Source organism: Podarcis filfolensis, assembly GCF_964270895.1.
Source record: "Podarcis filfolensis genome assembly, chromosome: 14".
Taxonomy (NCBI): domain Eukaryota; kingdom Metazoa; phylum Chordata; class Lepidosauria; order Squamata; family Lacertidae; genus Podarcis; species Podarcis filfolensis.
Window position 1 is genome coordinate 25,072,521 of NC_139616.1, and position 10,037 is coordinate 25,082,557.

Below are 10,037 nucleotides of genomic sequence, written 5' to 3' on the forward strand. Positions count from 1 at the left end.
AGCGGGAGGCCCCATTAGCTAAAGTGGTACCTCAGGTTAAGAACAGTTTCAGGTTAAGAACGGACCTCCAGAACGAATTAAGTTCTTAACCCGAGGTACCACTGTAGTTGTTTATTTCTTTGACATCTGATGGGAGGGCATGTTTTTGGGACCCATCTTATCCTTAGGGTTGTACGTTGCTTTTGTTTTTAATGCTGTAACTTATCTGGGACCTCAGGGTTGAATGGTTGGTAATAATTAAATTATTATTATTATTATTATTATTATTATTATTATTATTATTATTACCACCACCACCATCAATTTATTAATAAGCAAGTAACAAATGCATTTGCAAAGAAATGGGGAAAATAATTGCAACAGTAAACTCCAAGATGCTTTTATATACCCATGTACAGTACTTTTATTTTTCCTTTATATAACTTACAATTCACTGGGATGGGTCAATAAAAAAATACATTTTTAAATGTTAGTTGTCATTCCCCAACCCAACCCACATTATCAAAGTATCCTCCTTCAAACCTGAGGCAGATCCCAGTAGTAGAGTGTTACAAAGGGAACAATCCTGTTTTCCAAGAGTGCATTGATGGTATCATTGTAGAAGTGTATGCCTTTCTCATTCACTTGAGCTGTGAATAGGTGGGATGGGGTGGGGGAGAATAAGAGAGGATCTCAATATTAAGGTGTAATTCAGGGGAAAATACATAAACTGACCCTGATATATGGGGCAGAAGAACTTTTTTGGCCCACATAAGTGTTTGCAGTCACCCAATGGAATGTGTTAAATTGCTTTCAAAACAAAACAAAACAAAAACTTACATGTTCTATCACAAACTACCGTGGTACCTTGGCTTACATACGCTTCAGGTTACAGACGCTTCAGGTTACAGACTCTGCTAACCCAGAAATAGTACCTCGGGTTAAGAACTTTGCTTCAGGATGAGAACAGAAATCGCGTGGCAGAAATGGGGCAGCAGGAGGCCCCATTAGCTAAAGTGGTGTCTCAGGTTAAGAACAGTTTCAGGTTAAGAACGGACGTCCGGAACGAGTTAAGTACTTAACCCGAGGTACCACTGTATTCCTGAAACTTCTTTCAGTTTCAAGAGTGGTTTATCATGCAGCAAAAACAAAAACTGAAAGCTCCCTCTTGGTCTAGTACGATACATGTATGGAGAGGGGGGATCACCACCAAATCCCACACCATCAGTTAGTTGCCATATTGTAGGAAAATATTGATGTGTAACCCCAAAACATTAGGCTTACATCTAATCCCTGTGGGCAAAATACGAGGCCAGGAAATTGAGAACAAGTAGTGATTAACCTTCAGTTCTTTCAATAGCTGAATGTCATCTTACAAGCAGAGGGGAAAAGAGGGTGAAATAAATTAGTTTTGCTCACGTCTTTAAAAACATCCTACAGGTCTTGCTACAAATTGGAGATTTGCAAGGCTGAGTTAGGTTAGTGAGCCATCCAACAGCATCCTGCTTACTGAATTCAGTCCTGAAAATTTGGAGGGTTGGGGAGGAATCTTACTTTAACAGTATAGTAGCCTTTGCATGACAAATCTGCTGTGTGGTTCATAAAGACCTTCCCTGCTTGGTGCCAGAAAGAGTCCCAGATACTTGGGCCTTTTCCATCCTTGTCCCAGGCGCCTTCGGTTTGGCAGGCAGAACTGCCAACGCCCCAGAGGAACCCTGAAGATATCGACAAATGAGCACAGGAAAAAAACAAGTCAGCAAACAGGAGTCCCACCAAACTATTTCATTTCTATTTATAGCACATTTCCCCCATGGTGTACATGACTTCCCCCAAAGAATTCTGGGAACTGTAGTTTGGTAAGGGTGCTGGGAATGGTAGCTCTGTGAGGGTTAAACTACAGTTCCCAGGATTCTTTGGGGGAAGTCACGTTCTTCAAATGGATGGCATGTATGAAACCACAATCAGATAGCAAACTGCTGTTTATATTGACGCCCAGGGAACTGCTCTCTGTCTATGCAGCGTATTGTAGTTGCTCAATAATTCCCTTATGTGCACTGGCATGTTTGTGCCCAATTCTTTAATCTGGCTTAGGTTATTACAGTTTCTGGTGTGCTCTGCAGAAGGGGGAGGAGAGAGAAAGGAAAAAGGTATTTGAGAAAGAGATGTTTTAAAGAAAATCTTTAGCTGTTTATGTCAAAGTATTCTCAAGCTTGCGTTTATGAGGGTTGGCACATTGAACATTTTTGGCACTGGATTTTGGCAACATTGGTTCATTTGCTGTTATCTCCAGCCCCGAACTAAATCTACCTGTTTGGAAACAAGTCCCAAAACGAACAGCCACATTAGCCACATTTCCCAGCCCACCAGATTTTTTTTTCCTTCCAAAAAAGGCACAAAATTTTAGATTAAATCAATCAATCAATCAATCAATCAATCAGTGCTAAGATGTGTGAGAGTCAGTCTGAAAATTCTGATTTATAATGACACACTCTTGTACTCACTTGATCTGGAGGCATATTTATAAATAACCTTATATACTACCTGCTAATTAAAATAGCCACTGCCCCCCTCATTCAGTTACTGTTCTCTTTGCTTGCTCTTACCTGCTAGTTTTCCTTGCGTGGTGCTCTGATGGGGGGAGGCTTTCACATCGCAGCTGGAAAACTACCAGAGCATGAACAACAAATTCACCTTTACATTACTTTACAGATTGCCTCATACATATGGTAGAAACTTCTAGGTAGAGCGCCTCCCCATCTATGTTCTATTGGTTAAAACAAGAACGACAGCAACAAAAAAACGCCCTACAACAATACAGAACAATCCTTCTATTTTGTCTGCAGCCATTGGTGCAGCAAAGGATTTAGCTTAACTATACAAATAGTTTCCCCTTCGCCTCCTTTTTTTTCTTTTTCGCAAAGGACTTGGTAAGCACAGCTTCATAATGAAGGATGAGCCCCATCACCATCCGTGGGAATTTTTAGTGTGGAATCTTCCTTGAACCAAATGGGACTTGGTCACTTTCATGCTCTTTCTGCCAAGGCTTTGTTCATTTCCTGGGGGGTTCTGCAAGAAACTTGTTGGACCGCAAAAAGCGGTTTTGCCAAGTGCAATGCAAAGGACATGACAAGAGCTGTCCAGCAAAAGCAGTTTTTCATCTTTCAATTGAGCAAGAGCACCTACTGAAGAATTTTATTGACTACTAATGAGTGTTTCCAGGTGCAAGCTTAAATTGCAAATGGGTCGCTGAGATTTTGCAAAGGGAGGGGGGAATACAGGCTCTGCAAAAAAAAATTACATGCTTGAGAAGCTGCCTTTCCTCAATCAACACTCATCTGGAAGCACCCAATGGGGAGGGGGAATCCCATGAAACTGATCAGAATGAGGACAGAATGAGGAGATCACATATCAAAGCAAGAAGGAATGAGGTTATCCCAAAACTCAGAGTTTTCAACTTGGAGTATGACGACTGGCGAGGAAGTTTTTTAGTGAGTAGTTCACTTTTCAAATATTGGCATTCTCTCCTTAAAATTAATAGTTGCTGCTCTAATGCTTGATGACTGGCCTCCAAACAATTGAATTCAAATGGTGACATCATCTCCACTATCCACCCAGAACGCATCTCAATTTAAGCTAGGCCATCATCAGCATTTGATAAGACCAGAGCCAGCATAAGCTGAGTGTTGTTAGAGCTTTGGATAATTGCACCAGTTGATGCTCTCTCACTACCCATCCAGCCACCCACTACCTTTTACAAAAGTCAAATCTATTCACAACAGAATTTGAAGAGAGCCCTGCCTCCTGGGCCCAACGCAGTGAAGGCAGCCACACAGACAGGGCTTTGGAGTAGCCCATCTGTAGGGCACAGATAGCTTCATCTGATACACACACCACAGGTGAATTGCCCTTGGGTAACTTTCACAGCCATTAAAATGCCATTACGGTTCTTTTGCAAATCCCCGACTCTGATGAGCAGCCCCTTCAGGCAAAACTGTAGTGATAGAGACACTTTTGCAGCAACCAGGCACTAAAATTCGCAAGAAGACAAACCACAGATGCCAGGCGGTTCCATGTTCCATTCCCCCCACAAGATGGCAGCATTAGAATAACACTTCCACTTGCCTTCCTCTTTTCGTTCCTCTAGTGCAAGCTCTGAGCTGCCTTTCTTAAAAGACAGGGAAAATCAAGGCTCAAATTAGGCCAGTGTGGTCAGGTGAGATTATCTGGTGATATTTGGTCTTGACGTTATACTTTCCTGACTGTTGAGGCTTCTTGTTCAACCCTTCCATGCTCACAAACTCCGGAAACCAAAGAGTGGCGTTAGTGGAAGCAAGGCAGGCTACAGTGAAGAATGTTCAGAGATGTTAGGAGACAAACAATTATTCATTAGGGGGTGGAGAAAGGTTAGGGGTGCAAGTCGGGCTGTGGGAGGCAGCACAGTACGAAAGTGGAGCATTAAGCAACATGTCAGCCCCAGCAGTGGAAGTCGAAGACCCCCAGTGGGTTGTCAGTTCCAATTAGCCAGAGCTGTATATTTACTCTGTAATCAAGCTATTAATTGGTTAATCACACTGAGTAATCAACTAATGCTTCCAGGGCTAGTTGGTAGCGCTCTGACATCCACGCAGCGCCTCAGGCAACAATTCGGCGACATCAGCCCAAGTTCGCTCTCTTATCTTGTGTAAACTAGACTTTAAAACATGAGCATTTATGTCACGGAGGAAGCAAACATCTGCAACTCAGCACCTTTCCCAAAGATTTGGATTTCGGTGGCTGGATTTTATTACCTAGTGGAGGGGGGGTAGTTTATATAGTGTTTGGGGAGAGTTCAAAGTGCCTCGCACACATTTTTGCAGCAACCCTTAATAGCAGCCTTGTAAAGTAGGCCACAATTGTTCTTGTCCCAATGCGCATGGGGGGCTGAGGAAGATGAGCACGCCTTCCAACATTTTTCATTGTGCCCGCAGCTAAACTGAGCAGTATTAAATTCTCTGTGCATCAGCTGAGCGGGAGTTCAGTTGTGCTTTCTGCAGAAATTGACTGGCATGCACAGGGATTGATTGGCCCTGTTTGGCGCAGGGATTGACTATGTGAGCCAGTTCCCTATGGAGAACTGGCACATGCAGCCAAACCAAGGCAGGAAAGAACTGCCTTGGGCTCAGCTGATGGGTGAGGAGAGTTCAGTCCTGCTCAGTGAAGGGATCAGCTGCACATGCAGCCGAAAGCAGGACTCAATTTCCTACCCGTCAGGTGGTAAGCTGGGGTTCAATCCTGCTCAGGGCAGGGCTCCATTGTGCATATCAAACCGGCCCATCAAGGTGCGCACACCTCTAACTGACAGGTGGACATGGTTTAACAAAACTTCATGTGCCAAATCAGAACTCCTGCTGGACCAGTACTGGCCCACCGGCCAGAAGTTCCTGCCACTCTCATGTCCCAAAAGAAGAGATCTTTTTTCAGGCTAATGGCAGTACAGTGATTCCAAGGTACAAGAGCTGCAGGACTGAATGGAAGCAGTGAAGATGTCCCAACCATTGCCATGCCTCACGCTCCTTATGTTGTTGGCATTTGTCTGTCTTGAAAGACAATGGAGTGCGCCTCTGGTGGTGAAGTCGAACGCCAGGGTGTTAGCAGCAGTGAAGTGACCTCCCTGAGGTGAAAACCTGGGCAGTATGCATACCCTCCAACATTTCTCCGATGAAAATAGGGACATTCTACAATACCCTCCAACATTTCTCCAGTGAAAATAGGGACATCCTAAGGAAAAGTGGGACATTACGGGATCAAATCAGAAACTGGGGCGGCTTCTCTAAATCAGGGACGTCCTTGGAAAATAGGGGCACTTGGAGGGTCTGAGTGTGTATGGAGGTCCTGGGCTGCCCAGATGACAAAACCACACCCTCAAACTTGCTGATGTGGTCCAAAGGAAAGCCGAGCAATACGTTTGGAACCAGCTTGGCTGCAGGAGTTGCCGGAAGGAGGCATGCAAAGCACCATCCAACCATCTTAGGGTCTCCACTCCGTTTCTTCTCCCGAATATATCCTTCAAGGTTTAGGACCAGAGTTCTCCTTCTCCTAGATGGGCTACCTTGACCTTGACCGTTGGACCGTTGCCTCAATCTGCCAGAGCCTGTCTTCACATGCAGTGGAAGTCCCTAACTCACTGAGGGTTTGAGACCCATCAACTAGCCTCTCCTGGTTTAGCCAGCCAGTCATAGCCGTTCCTGGGATGTGGCTGCTGTCACCTGCTGACAGCTTCTAGGAGCCACAGGTGAGAGCTGAGCATTTTTTGTACACATTGCTTAGCTAGAGAACTGCATTGTTTCAAGAAAGTATGAATTTGGTAGTTTTGCCTTTAAATGTGAACTGAATCAAATACCTCCCCCCTCTCTACTGAATTATATTTTACCCTGGGGGGGGGTCAGTGTTTTCCACTGCACCTGTGGGGGCAGCACACTAGCCTAGGGAGTGCTGGCACACACCGCTCTGTTTCCCAACACCTTGCTGCCATGCCCTTCTCCCTAGCATCTTCCTCACTCTGCCTAATGGTAGGGCCGGCTCTATTGCTATGCATCGCTTTGATCCATAAAAGATTGATGCATATCACAGAAGGAAGCGGTTGCTGAATCACTAGGAGCATCTCTGCCATGTAGCTCTCATGGAATGTTAGGACTGCATTGCAGAGGGCTGTGAATAATTTCCCTATCCAAGAGGAGCGCTCGCTCCACAAATCTTTCTCCAGCACTGAAGAAGCCCTGTTCCAAATAGGAAAAACACACTTAGCCAGAGGTCCTTGTGTGTGCTGTGTGTGTGTGAGTTAGCAGTGGAAGGTGCTCGATTGGCTGTGCCTTGCCTTGCTTTTCGATACAATATCCTGCAGCGTGAAATGAATGGCTGTATTTAGAGGTATCTGGAAGTGATGACTGATACTTGGAGACATTAAAAAGCTTTTTATTTTCCACATGAACTCTCCAACCTGGCATAGCCACTACAGTGGAATATTTTTGGAGCTGAGGTCATCTGATTATTGTTTCCTGTGTCGTGGGGTGAATTCATTATTATTATTATTATTTAAAAAAAAGAATACTTAAAATTTCAAATATATTCTTAAGTTTCTTAAGGGCTCGCATGTGTGTGTGTGTGTGTGTGTGTGTGTGTGTGTGTGTTTTCTCCAGCTAACTTTGTTGGCATAGTTTGAAGAAAAGAACTTTGTCTCCTGTGGGATTATTACTTAGCTGTAATCATAAAACAAAAAAAAATCGGATTTGTGCTCATTCCAGCTAAATTTGTAACCCTTTAATGCTCCGCCAGTTTGCTTGCTAGCCAGCGATGCAACATGTAAATTTTGTATTTAAATTTATTAAAAGCTAGGAATTAAGAACATTTACTTGATTCCATTGTTATCGTTACAGCCGACAGCTAATTAAAACATGTTCTTTCCTCATTTGGCTGGGTTTGTGAAGTCAACAGGATTCCTGCACTGTTACCTACTGAGTTTCAGATCCTCTTTACCCTGTAAACATAGCTTTACTTTGTACCCCTTTACATAGCTCCTATGACTACCTCTGAGACTGATGAAGTGATGAGATTTCTGTTAGAGGTCCATTGTGTTTTCCTCACCCAGTATATTTCTTAGACTTCCCTGGAAGGAGGAATGACCCTGGTTGTTGTGGGGTGCTGGTGTTCAGAGTTGCTGGGCTCCTGACCAGCCCCCCCTTGCAGCAGGCATTCCACTGCCAATTTCTCTGTCAGCCCAAATAGGGACTTCATGCACCTTACAACAGTGCAGTTCAAAGTTGCTCTGTAGCCATTATCCATTTTATTCATATTAAATATTTTTATTGGATTCTCTAGTTTTACAAAGCTAAAAATGAAAACAATAAGACATAATAACATTCTTCATTTTATGATCAAGGCTGATAATCAAAGCTTTTCTTTACTTTGCATTCTTATGTTCTCCAGTGGACTTGCCCATCATCTTTTCTCCTTCCCTGTTATTGGGCAATTTGGTACATATACCATTTGGGATACTTGGTTGCATCATTGCTAAGACATCTTTACATTTTTACTCTGCCAGGCTTAGGGTACCTTTAGTTACCCTACTCTGAATTATGGGAAGATTATGCTGTTCTGTTGCATAGGTTTTGATGTTTTACGACGTTTTCATCTGGTGCAGTTTTGTACTGTTAATTTTGTTGATTTGACACCGCACCTTGCTTGTAAACCATTGTGCAAACTTTCCTATGAAAAATGGTATAGAAATACTATCAATAAATAAGACAAAGGTTTAATAGCAGGTACCATCTGTTTCTTCTGTGGGCTGGATTTGTTCCAACCCAGCAGAGTTTCCTGTTCCATCTTCCATAGGTTCCCCCTTATTCCAAGGCCAAGAGTTTGTGCAGAAGACAGAACTGAGATTCCAACTGGAACTGACAAATATTCATTTAGGTTATGGCATAAACAGACCATCAGATACCCAGATTGTTCCTTTTATCGGCGTGTAGCATCAGCACTTGTTTAGGTTCCCTTGGGAAGTCTGCCTTTCAAGTCGATATTAATTATGTACTGTTAGACACTAGCTACCTTGAATGAAAAGGAACAGCTTTATTTAACGCGTGACTTTGCAGGCACTCGCTCCGCTAACCCTGCCATGTTTCGGCTAAAGCCTTTCTCTGGGTTTTGGAGAGTAAACTGCCTTTAGTTCCTGGCTGCAAAGTTTTTTTGGCTTCTATTAACAATATTATAGGAAGAAAAGACCATATGATGAGGCAGCTGGATCAGGCCAATGGCTCATCTAATCCAGCACCCTCTTTTCACAGCAGCCGACCACATGCCTGTGGGAAACCAGCAAGCAGCACAAGAGCTCTCTCCCCTCCTGTAGCTTCCAGAAGCTGGTATTCAGGAGCACTGCTGCCTCTAACTGTGACCATTGTGGCTGGTAGCCATCGACGGCCCTCTTCTTCATTAAATTTTCCAATCCACTTTTAAAGCCATCTAGGTTGGTGGCCATCACTGCCTCCTGTGGAAATGAGTTCCACAGTTCAATTACACAGTTCAATGAAGAAGTACTTCCTTTTGTCTGTCCTGAATCTTCCAACATTCAGCTTCATTGGATGTCCATGAGTTCTAGGGTTATGAGGGTATTAGGTAGTGGGTTGACAAAGCAGATGACACAGAGATTTCTCCAAGTGGTTCTTTATAGTGAGCTGGAACTGAACTGAACAGCTCAGCCGGCCTGCTTTTATAGGCAGCCGGCTGAAATATACTCGGAGTCGAGAGTGGATTTCATGCTCTTTATTCAGCTCATAGTGGTGAGGAGGAATGGAAGTTCCCCCAGAATGTCTGTTTTATATACATTATTTACACAATGGGCCCCACGTGACTGGCTAATTCCGGGATTCACTTGTAGGCCAATCAGGTTGCGGATTCACTTCCACCTGGAGCTGGATTGGGTGGCTCCTGTGGACCAATCAGACTGCTGCATTCTGGATCCTATTGTTCTAGGACCAATCAGACTGCTGCATTCTGAATCCTATTGTTCTAGGACCAATCGGACTGCTGCATTTTGGATCCTATTCAACTCAGTACATAACACCGGCTGTCAACACTGTAACAACAACATCCCAGGGTTTCCCGCCTAATTTAACTGACATGGACCTGAGTGAAAACTATATACACAATACCCCTGATGGCCAGGGTGAGAACTTAAATACATAACAGAGAGAGAGAGAGAGAGAGAATAAAAAAAGTTTCATTTGTCCACTTTTAAGTCCTGTTAGTTTCCGATGAAGAGAGCAAAGTGTGTGTTCAATTCACCTTGATGGGACTGAATGAAGGACACTGAGATACTGTCCCAGGTGCCGTGTCAAGAGGGCTGGCCCAGGACATTTTGTTACCTGAGACAAATGAGGAGGTGGAGCCTTTCAGGGAGGTCAGTTTTGGGGGGGAATCTGCACACGGGGTGAAGATAATCACCCTACAAAGCTGTGGAGTAGAATGGAAGAGAAATGTTGAACCAAGAAGCTTTGGCTCATGGCTGTAGTAGTCCTGAATGCCTG